The sequence below is a fragment of the Micrasema longulum genome, unplaced genomic scaffold (genome assembly GCF_059751315.1).
Source record: "Micrasema longulum isolate JH-2025_06_02 unplaced genomic scaffold, ASM5975131v1 h1tg000528l, whole genome shotgun sequence".
In the NCBI taxonomy this organism is placed as follows: Eukaryota; Metazoa; Arthropoda; class Insecta; order Trichoptera; family Brachycentridae; genus Micrasema; species Micrasema longulum.
In genome coordinates this window covers 85,486-96,592 of record NW_028277725.1, presented here as the reverse complement: position 1 = coordinate 96,592, position 11,107 = coordinate 85,486, and positions in this window count along the sequence as shown.

Below are 11,107 nucleotides of genomic sequence, written 5' to 3'. Positions count from 1 at the left end.
TCTGACAATTTTTCTTTTTTGTCTTTATTTATTTAACTATTAATTTCTATCGCGTCACATGTCATTGTAATTTAATATTATTAATTTTACTATGTATTTTTATTGTGGCTTGACACGCATAGCCTAAAAAGCCTTAATAAGTTCATTAATATTTAAACTAATGCAATTTTGAATGAATAAATATTTTTTTCAAAATATGTGTGCGTATAACGTTTGTTCTAACGTCTTGTTATAACGTGAATTCTTATTTTTAATTTTGTTAAAATATTGACAATTTAGTTAAATGACGAGAAACGAGCGCATGGACAAACTTACCCTGGTTTTTACGGTAAGTGTAATTTATGTAAAATATGAAAATAAATATGAAAATTGATTTATACATTTAAAGTTAAGCACTATTTAAAATTCAGTGGTTTTTCCTTTTAAATAAAGTTCCATTTGAAATAAAAAATTAAAAGTTATTTTCTAGAGTTTTGCTAGAAAAACTTACCCTTATAAAGCATTACAGAAATACAACTTATTGACGAAGTTATTAAAATGTCCTTGTAACTAGATGGCGGTGTAAAAAAAATTCTTTTAAAACTTAGGTAGATTAGTTACACTTGCCCTGCATCTACACTTACCCTGATTCACTTACTTGTATTTATTTATTTAAATTTGAAGATAATGAATTGACATACTATGTTTTAAAATTTAAAAGTTTTAAATATACCAATATCATTCGCCTATTCATTTGCCAACGTACGAATTCGCCTTATTGTCGAGCGTGCACTGTAGTTATGAGGGCAGAATAGGTCCAATGCTGGGAAAGGACCTGTCCTCGCATGAACGCTACTTAATTCAATTTTCGTTAGATGCACTATTTTCTTATTGAGCACATTTAATAACATGTGTTCATAGTATTTGTCAATCTAATAAATATTATCCAGAAATGTCCCGTTCATTTCCTTTGCCAGGGTTTTGTTCACATCCGAATAATAGAATATTCTCGTCATGTCTCCAAACACAATACCGGACGTCATACTCATTCAATACACAATCCACTTTCATGAACGCCTTCATACATAATGTATGAAGCTTGAAATTACACCTTCTAAAGCTGTACACTGTGAGAAAAGACAAAGAAATCAAAATGAAATAATTGTATTTAAATACGTACGTAAGCAAATTTACTAATCGTTACAACTTAAGTATTTTATAATACATCAACTTTCTATATTTAAAACGAGGAAGTTTAGTGCTACGGAAAATCGGGTAAAAAAATGTTTTCTAACACGCGGTAAAAATTAGAGCATTTAATTGTACCGCGATATTTCTCTAATATGTATGAAAAACATCATAAAAATAAACTATTTTAAATGACACCACGAGCCCCTATAAATCAACCAATTATATAGTATTGTGATAAATTTCCGGTTTCCGGGAAGCCAACTCACGAATCAGCAGAAACTCACCGACGAGAACTTGTGGCGTCACGGGCGGAGTAATTTTAAAATTACAAAACTAAAATATCGTATCATCGGTACATGAAAATATAAAAAAACGACTGAACATCATAATTTTTAACTCTCCTCAGACAAAATTTATTTGTCAAATCCTATTACTCTTACAGTTCGTGGATTTAATTTTTAAAAATATAACGCTAACCTTGACTTTTTTTGACTTGGGGGGTATTTCACCATCTTCTTGCAAATCCTGATTAACAAAATGAAAGTTCAAATTATCCACCCGGCTTAAATGATATTTGCAAACAACCGATTTAACCCTTGAATAATGCTAAATCAATTTTTCGACTAGTTAATAGAGAGATTCGTCTGGCAACATTTCCGCGGAAAGTCCATACTGTAAAAATCTACGCATTTGTTGCCAAAAACGTGTCTTTGAAAATGCATATTCCTACGCACACCTAACTCTGTCATTTATCAGTTAATACGTTGATTTTTTTTTAGTTTTAAAGTAAGTTTTAGATATATCACAGTATTTTATGTTATTCAAAATAAGAATCAATAATTGAGAAATATCCTCAGAGTCTCAGAGTAATAATGCGCCAAGCTGTAGAGGAGCCCAAACATAAAAAAAACATTATTTTTACTTTGTTTTATTTTTTATGTTTTGATTACATTTATGAGCACACACTATTTATATGTATTTATTTTTTTTCTTATATTTAAAATATATTCAAGTAAATTTCTATTCTTTAATATTAATTGTACTATTTTGCTCTATTTTCTTACTTTAAAAAAATAAATATTCAAACCATTTTTTATGTTTATTATTTTACACGTACACAGTATTATGTCTGTTTTCTTTTTAATTGATTATTAATTAAAACTAATGTCTGAGCACCCGATGACAAACTATTATTTAATAGTTTATCGGTAAAAAATATATTTTAATACTTTGTTTTCTTTGCAATGTATTAACATTGTAATAATGTGTATATTTTATTGAATAAAGACTATGGAAAAAGTTAGCAGCTTGCAGCAAAACAATGGGCCGTACTCAGGTCGAGAATTGCTAAATGGATATTAATTTTCATTGTTAATACTTTTAAATATGTACCTGAGTATTTACTATTGCAGGGTTATTCCAAATATTTTTTTTATAATTTGCCTATAGTTATTTTATAAAACTGAAAATACATGTGTGTGTTTATTTTTTATTCATTTATTCATTTTATTCACAATATACTTATGTTACATTTATTGAGACATAAATCCCAGCTCCATGGAACCAAAGTCCTGTGTTGAGTTTGTTTGTTTGTCCGTCACATCTCCGAAACGGCGAGTCGTAGCGGCCTAAAATTTTGACACGTCATTTTAGATGCGATTTCAAGGTCATAACGTCACGTTGCTATTTTCGAGTTAAATTTTAATCGACCTTTACTCGATAAAGACTCAAACTTTATATAGATGCCTATTGCGGCCCTGACATATTGCCCGTTATCCGTAATCAACTGTCATTATCAACAGTAAACATACTTTAATTCATATATGTATCCCCTAAATTGAGATAAAATAATATCTGAAGTAAATATGTTATTATAAGAAAGTTTTTAAGACACGTGTCGGGACAATAAATGCCGAAAATCAATGTAAATCATAGGAAAATATTAGAAATCAATTACCTGTGAAAACTGCCTACTTTAACACTTTTGACGCTCCTACTGCTGCAACCAAACATACTGCAATTCACCATAGTCGATTTTTATTTATTATAACGTAAATATCCAAGTTATTTACAAACAAAGCCAAGCACAGCTACAAAAGCATTCGATCGAACCGTTAAGTTTATGTTGTCAAATAAAACAAAATGGCCACCAATTGGTTGCTAACCAACAAACCTTTCGAAACGACCCAAATTTTTACCGGACACGGAGCTATGAGAAGTTATCTATATAGGTTTAAATTAAGGAATGATGACTATTGTCCATGCGATGATATTTCTTCACAGAGTATAGAACATCTGTTATTTCAGTGCCCATTTTTCAGTTTGCAACGCCATAATCTTGAAGCAGAATGCAGGAAAGATGGAATATCCTTAACAGATATCCACACTGTAGTAAAAAGTAGTTATCATGCGCCATTGTTCTTGAACTTTGCAACAATGGTGATTGGACTCATAAAGGTAATAAACCAAAATCAGTGATCGAACATCCCATTTCCAAGACAAACAAAAACTTTTTTTTCCGAGTACCTTAGCCTTGTACATGACACGTAAGGCTACTAAATACAGGGGTCCAAATATATATAAAAAAAAAAAAATAAAAAAAAACCAACAAACCAACATCGCTTGCGTTCTATGAAACATAGTGATAGGGCTTCTCTATAGGTTACGCATTATTACTCTGAAGAAATATCACATTTTTTAATATTTTAAAAGTAATAAAGGTCTATGAAATACTGTATTAAAAAAAAAATTTTTGCTTATTATTAGTAGCTTAAAAAATATTTGTAAATTTGTAATTTTGAATTCCCGCAAAAACGGTCGTTTCATTGGCCTCGCCCCTAATACGCCACGATTCATGTTCGATTGTTCCTGCCCATTCAAATTTGTTTAGAACATTGTCACGAATATTGAAGTCACAATAAGCAAGGCCAAACACGTCACGTTTTTATAGTAACTTATTTTTACTAAAATTATTTTTTACTTTTATGTATGAAAACATTTCTCCACAATATCCATATTGATTTTGAAAATACAATTAATTATTCTAAATCCATTTATATATTTTTCTCGGTATTCGTAGTATGTGATATTTCCCTATTAACAACAACAACAACAACAAACCATCACGCCGTTTCCCCGTAAGGGTAGGCAGAGAGGATAGAACACCACAACACTCTATCTTTGCATACAGATATCACTTCCTCTACATTCATACATCTTCTCATGCACGCGCGCCGATTATTCCGGCTTTTGACATGTCCATCTTCAAGTATTTGTTGGATTTGGTCATGAATATTAAGGTTACTTTTAATGGCGTTTAGGTTGATGTATCTATAATCTAAAGTATTTCCTTCATAGTTCGATTTAGTTTGATTAATTATTATTTATCTGATATTATTATTTGAATCGGCATTCACTTTGTAACACTTCACTATAAATTATTATAAATTATTATAAAAATAAAGCTTTGTAATAAGTGTAACACATTTTTTTTTCTTTTTCTTTAAACAACAACAAGTTCTTTAACACTACTACAGTTTCGGGAGAGCACTCTTCCCATCGACGAGCGATTTAAAGCTCTGTTAATATTACCCGTCAATGGGAGGAGTGCTTTCCTGAAACTGTAGTTGTGCTCTTGAAAAATAATAACAAGTTTATAACACTAATAACAAAGTTTTATTGCAATAATAATTTATTATTTATCTGTTTTAATATTTTCTCTTTTGCTTTTCATGTTTTCATGTTACTTCTACTACTACTACCATCACGCCATTTCCCCGTAGGGGTAGGCAGAGAGAATGGACCGCCACACACGTCTATCCTGGCATACAATCCTAGCCTCTTCCACATTCATACATCTTGTCATACATGCCGTTCAGTTCTGTCTGCTTTTGACATAACCAGACTTAAGATTTTGGTTAATCTGATTATGCCACGTCTTCCTTGGTCGTCCTCGTCGCCGTTCATTTTCGCCATTTATATTTGTTTTACCATTCTTTCGTCGTCCATTCGTTCTACGTGACCAGCTCATCTCAGAGACCCTTTCTTAATCTTATCAATTATACTTGACTCAGATTTACACTCTCGCCTGATTTTATCATTTTCATGTTAATGTTCAAAAAATAATATTTGAAATGAGTTATTTCGAAACTGTGTGAAAATAAGTTCCGGGGTATGTGTGTGTCAACGCGTATATAAACACCATGAATATTGTTTTGATAATAATAATAGCCATTATTTTAGTGCAATTAACATCTTAAATTGAGGATTATCAAAGTTCCGCACCGCAGTTTCCGATTTGCGGTTTTGCTATCGCCATTTGTCACAAAAAACCACTTTCCCACATGTTAAATGTTTTCGGTGTAATTACCTACACACTCCTTATGGGAACATTACAAATCAACACACGTAGTCAAAACATTAGGTTTTTTTTTTACAATTTGCTAACCATTTTAAGGTAATATTCCTATTTCATTTTTAAAATGTTATTTGGAATGCAAACAAAGTCGATGTATTACATTTCTAGGATTTACTGAAACTTAATTCGGAACTAAAATATTTTTTAAATGCGCACATATTCAAAACAACAATGGAAAAAAATAATTCAAAATATTTCTTATCGGGTTGTGGTCCCGTGGCTAGTGTCTCGGACTCACGGGCCAAAGGTCCGTGGTTCGAATCCCACTCTACTCCAACTTGATTCCATTTTCTAATAGTGAGTTATTTACAACTCGTTGAAAATGGCCCTCAAAATTAAATATTTGGGTAAATCATAAGAACGCAAATATTTCTTTTTCTAAAAAAATAAATAAAATATTTTTATAAATAAACTATTACAATTTAAAGCGAACCAATTAAAGAATTTCTTACAAAAACAAAATAAAAAAATAAAAACGCTTTCTAGGACGAGACTTAGGGGAGAGTGCCCATGAATGGGACAGACCATGAATGGTACTGGCTACGAATGGGACAAACGTCTCCTAGCCAAAACTACTGTCTTAAAAAGTGTAATCTTCAGCATCATCATCATCATCAGATCAATTTATAAACCGCAGTTTCTTGCCAGCAGTGAAGAAGGCAAGTTTTTGAGTAAAAAACTGTTTTTTTTCTATTATTTTTTTTATTTTGTGCATTTAAGCTGTAGCAGATGCATCTATTAACACAACAACAAAAATACGTAAATGTTACAATCACCATTCTGTTTATGTTTGAACATCCATAATTCAACTCTTCCGCCTGTTGATTTTAGTGTAGTAAAAGAGCTTCAATCAGATGAATCTCAAACAATAAAGGTTTAAGCTATTTGACTTAATGATTTTTAAGATCCGTATTCTTCATCTTTATCATTTGAAATATGGATGTTCAAACATCGGTAGAATCGTAAATGTTACAGTGTGTAAAGTGGTCACTTAAACCAGCCAATAACAGGTCAGAAGCTCTCTGAACACCTAGACATCCATATTTCTTTCTCTTAAATATTCTTCATCTCAGTAGTAATATGTTTATCTTTATAACTTCCTATGGGGGGGAAACCCATTTTTTGTCTATAAAAAAATTGTAAAAACTCAATTTTTTTTCTGTTTACTTTTTTCTTTTTTTATTATTAAAAGTTTTTTTCTCTCTCAAAGCTTGTAGTATGATTATAATTTGTAATGTTTCTGACATATTTCTTTACAAAGTTCTTGATATGTTTGCACTGGACTGAGTGTGTTGTCAAATTAATGTAACTTATTATTTGTAAGTATCGACAACACATCAATAATTTGTCCCGTGACACATCTTTGTGTTTATGTTTAGATTTGACATTTTTAAATGTGATAATTATGAGAACGTAATTGGACATTAATATATTTTATTACGTAATATTTCATTTATGTCTGTTGGCCTTCCTTAATAAAATAGTTAAAAAAAAGTGTTACATCCGAGGAAACAAATTAAGGTCTATTTTGATGCGCTGAAAGGTCATTACCGCGCACTGCATTATGAAATTACAATACCGGAAACATAAGCAGTTTTTTTCAAAGTCGTGACTGAAAAATGAGATTCAAAAACCAGAAAGCACGATGGTCTATTTTATAATTTAGACAATACATAAAATATAATCATTATCAAGCTCTTTTTGGCGCACTTCATTTCCGGCTTGGTAGGTGTAATTTAAAATATTAAATCTTTGGCATTTAGACATGCATTTCTTCAGCAGAAAATATTTTTAATATACCAACCATTATAATTTTTTTTTTTTTTTTTTTATTAACATACACGGCATAATTGCCTTTTACAAATTTATAATATAAACATATAAGGTTAGATATTTTTTAAACTACATATTTGCACTCAAAACTAAGGAACAATAATCAAGCCTAAAAATTATATAACATAATATTTAAAAAAAAAAAAAAGTTTAAACAAAACAAAAGTTTGAAATAAAAAGTATACGAGAACTTTAAAAATTAATATAAAAAGTAAATCAAATTTTAAACATAATAAGGTTTATAGTAAAAATATATATAAAAGAAAAAAAAAACAGAAAATCATATATGAAGTAACTACATTAAATATGATTACTGCTCATCTTTGAAAAAGTTTATAAGGTTTGTTCTATAAGAACAATACCCCACATTAAATATATCCGATATGTGGGAACAACTATTGCCGAGTTCATGAAGTCGGCTTAATACGGCATTACAATTATACACTGTGCGTGAGTTGTTACTGCAAAACGGTGGCACCCGCCTAGTTATCCTTCCAGGCACCCTGAAGTTGACGAGTGACAAAAGTTCTGGGCAATCCCATATAGAATGCACAATTTTATACAAATTTAACAGGTCTATAATTTTTCTTCTATCGTTAAGTTTAAGCAAATTTAATGTTTTTAATAAAAAATCGTAATTTAAAAATTCATGACTAATTCCAAGTTTAAAATTTATGTATCTTAAGAATTTTTTTTGGACCCTTTCCAGAGAATTTTGATGACAATTGTAGTAAGGAGTCCAAATTGTCGAGTTGCACTCTAACTGACTTCTCACTAAAGAAGTATACATCAACTTCAAAGTGCCTATGTTTTTGAATTCATTAGTCACACGCAACACGAATCCCAACATTTTCAGAGATTTACTAGTTATGTTGTTAATGTGACTAATGAAGGATAATTTTTGGTCGAAAATGACGCCTAAGTCACGCACCTCAGAAGTTGAGATTAATTGAGTATTTCCCATCAGATAATCGAATAATATGGGATTTTTTATTCTGAAAAATCTCATAACCTGGCATTTTTTAATATTCAATTGCAGTTTATTAGCAGTGCACCACTGAAACATTTTATCTAAATTACGCTGCAGAATATTACAATCATTTACAGTATTGATTATTTTAAAAATCTTCATGTCATCGGCAAACAGCAATATCTCCACATCATCAAATACATCCATTACATCATTAACAAAGATGATGAAAAGTATTGGGCCCAAATGGGAGCCCTGTGGAACTCCACTAGTAGCACAGAAAGTTTGGGACAAAGTGTCACAAATTTTTACCGTTAATGTTCTATCAGTCAAGTAGCTTTGAAACCATTTGGTCATAGGACCACTTATTCCTAGTTTAGATAGTTTGGCGATAAGAATTTTTAAACACACTTTGTCAAAGGCCTTACTGAAATCAGTGTAAATAGAGTCTACTTGTTTTCTTAATGTAAATGAATTAGTTATGACATTTTCGTATAATATTAAATTAGTTAGCGTAGATCTAGCAGACATAAATCCATGCTGAGAAGTGGTTATTATATGCTTTAAGTTAGTTGATGCAAGTAATTTATATAAAATAATTTTTTCAAAGAGTTTGGGGATGGCAGATAATATACATATTGGGCGATAATTAGTTATGTCACTCCTATCACCACTCTTAAAAATTGGAGTAAGGAAACTGGATTTCCATACAATAGGAAAGTGTCCCTCAGACAAGGATTTATTGAAGATTATATACAAAGGATACACAAGATAATCAACACATTTTTTCAAAAACATAGATGGAATTTATCAGGGCCACAACTGCATTTAGATTCAAGTTGTATGATGCTGTTTTTAATGTCTTTTAATTGAATATTAAGAATAGATAAATCTAGGTTAGAATTGCTATTTAATTCGGGTAAACAAGTATTCTCTGAATTATTGTCATAAACACTTTTAAAAAAATCGCCGAAAAGATTGACTATATCGTTTAAATTGTTTCCAGATTTTAAGTTATAATGCATAACATTTGGTAAGACGGTATCATCATTTTTAAGGCTTTTGGAATAATTGAATATTTTTTTTACATTGTTATTTACGGAATTTTCAACGCTTCTTATATAACTTTCATGGCAAAAACGAGAGAGCTTATTACACTCTCTTCTCAACCACTGAAAATTTATGTAATCAGACGAATTTCTCGACTTTTTGTAAATTTTGTGTGTAATTTTTTTCTTAAAAATTAGATCTATTAATTCTCTACTAAACCATATAGGAAAATTAGAAGTTCTACTTTTAGATATTGGAACATGTAAATCAATAATATTATTTATTATATTATAAAATGTATCAACAATACTGTCCAAATTACTGTCCTGCAAAAAAAACCAATCAGCACTAGAGAGAGATTCGCAAATGATTTCATAGTTCGCTTTGTTAAAATCACGATAAGACGTTGTTGAAGTAACATTACGTAGATTTAAATCAGGAATAATTATATCCAAAACTGGATGATGAGCATCCGGAGCGAAAACAACATCAAGAGACTCACTTACAGAAACCGATGCATCACTACAAAATATTAGGTCCAGTATACGGTTGTTTTTGTTTTTTACCGAATTTAATTGAAGCAGATTTAGGAACTGGGACATTTCTAGGACATTTTTTGTTTGGTATTTTAAAAAATATCATCTAGTATACGCAAAATAGAATAACAATGAAATATTTTGGATAAATCAACTAGATTGTGGTCCAATGGCTAGTACCTCGAACTCACGAATCAGGTTCGAACCCCAATCTAACTGGATTTCCATTTTCTTATAATGAGTTTTTACGACGCTTTTAAAATGGCTCCTAAAATATAAATATTTTTGTTAATCATAAGAAAGCAGAAATTTACTTATATTTAAAATTTTGTTTTGCGTGATTTGACATTCGGTAGAATCATTATCAACTCAAGTGTCGCTGACGGTAGGGGCGAACCGTGTATAGAAGTGATTATGCACAGCTTACCATTATATTTAACTATAATAATGTTTTATTGTAACTTTATTTGCAGAAAAACAATTAAATAATTACTATTTATTTTAAATAATTTCCACCGTTTATATTTTTATTCTAATATAAATATTTATATTAATAAAGCGCACCTAGCGCCTGCGGTGAGCCAAGAAACTAGCCGATCATTTCAGCTTATTTTTTCATACAAATAAGTATACTATATTTTTAATGTATTAACCCCAGTGCGAGTTATTTCTCCTAGATTAAACTTGCAGATTACACAAATTATTTGAAGATTCTGGATTTGGAAAACAGTATTTCAAACATTATTTCTTAAGGGCTATTTTTCTTTGAGATGGTACTTTTGACATAAGACCATAAAAACGTTCATGCGTCATATTGCAAAACGTATAGTGCTCCACGCGGCCGTTTTTAGCACTAGTAATTACTAGAGCAATGCGGCTAGTTGACATTTCAATTAAACACCTAATATCGACTGAAAAGTGATATTTTTGATTTATTTTTTAATGAATTACATATTAAAGTAATGGATAATATATCTATATAATATAATATATTACGAAGTTACATTGTTTGAGTTGATTTCATGGATGAGAGTTGTTGTATCACACAGAACCACAGAAGAATATCAATTCAAAGTATATATTACTTACATTATATTATGTACCTCCTATGTAGGTACAAATATATGATAT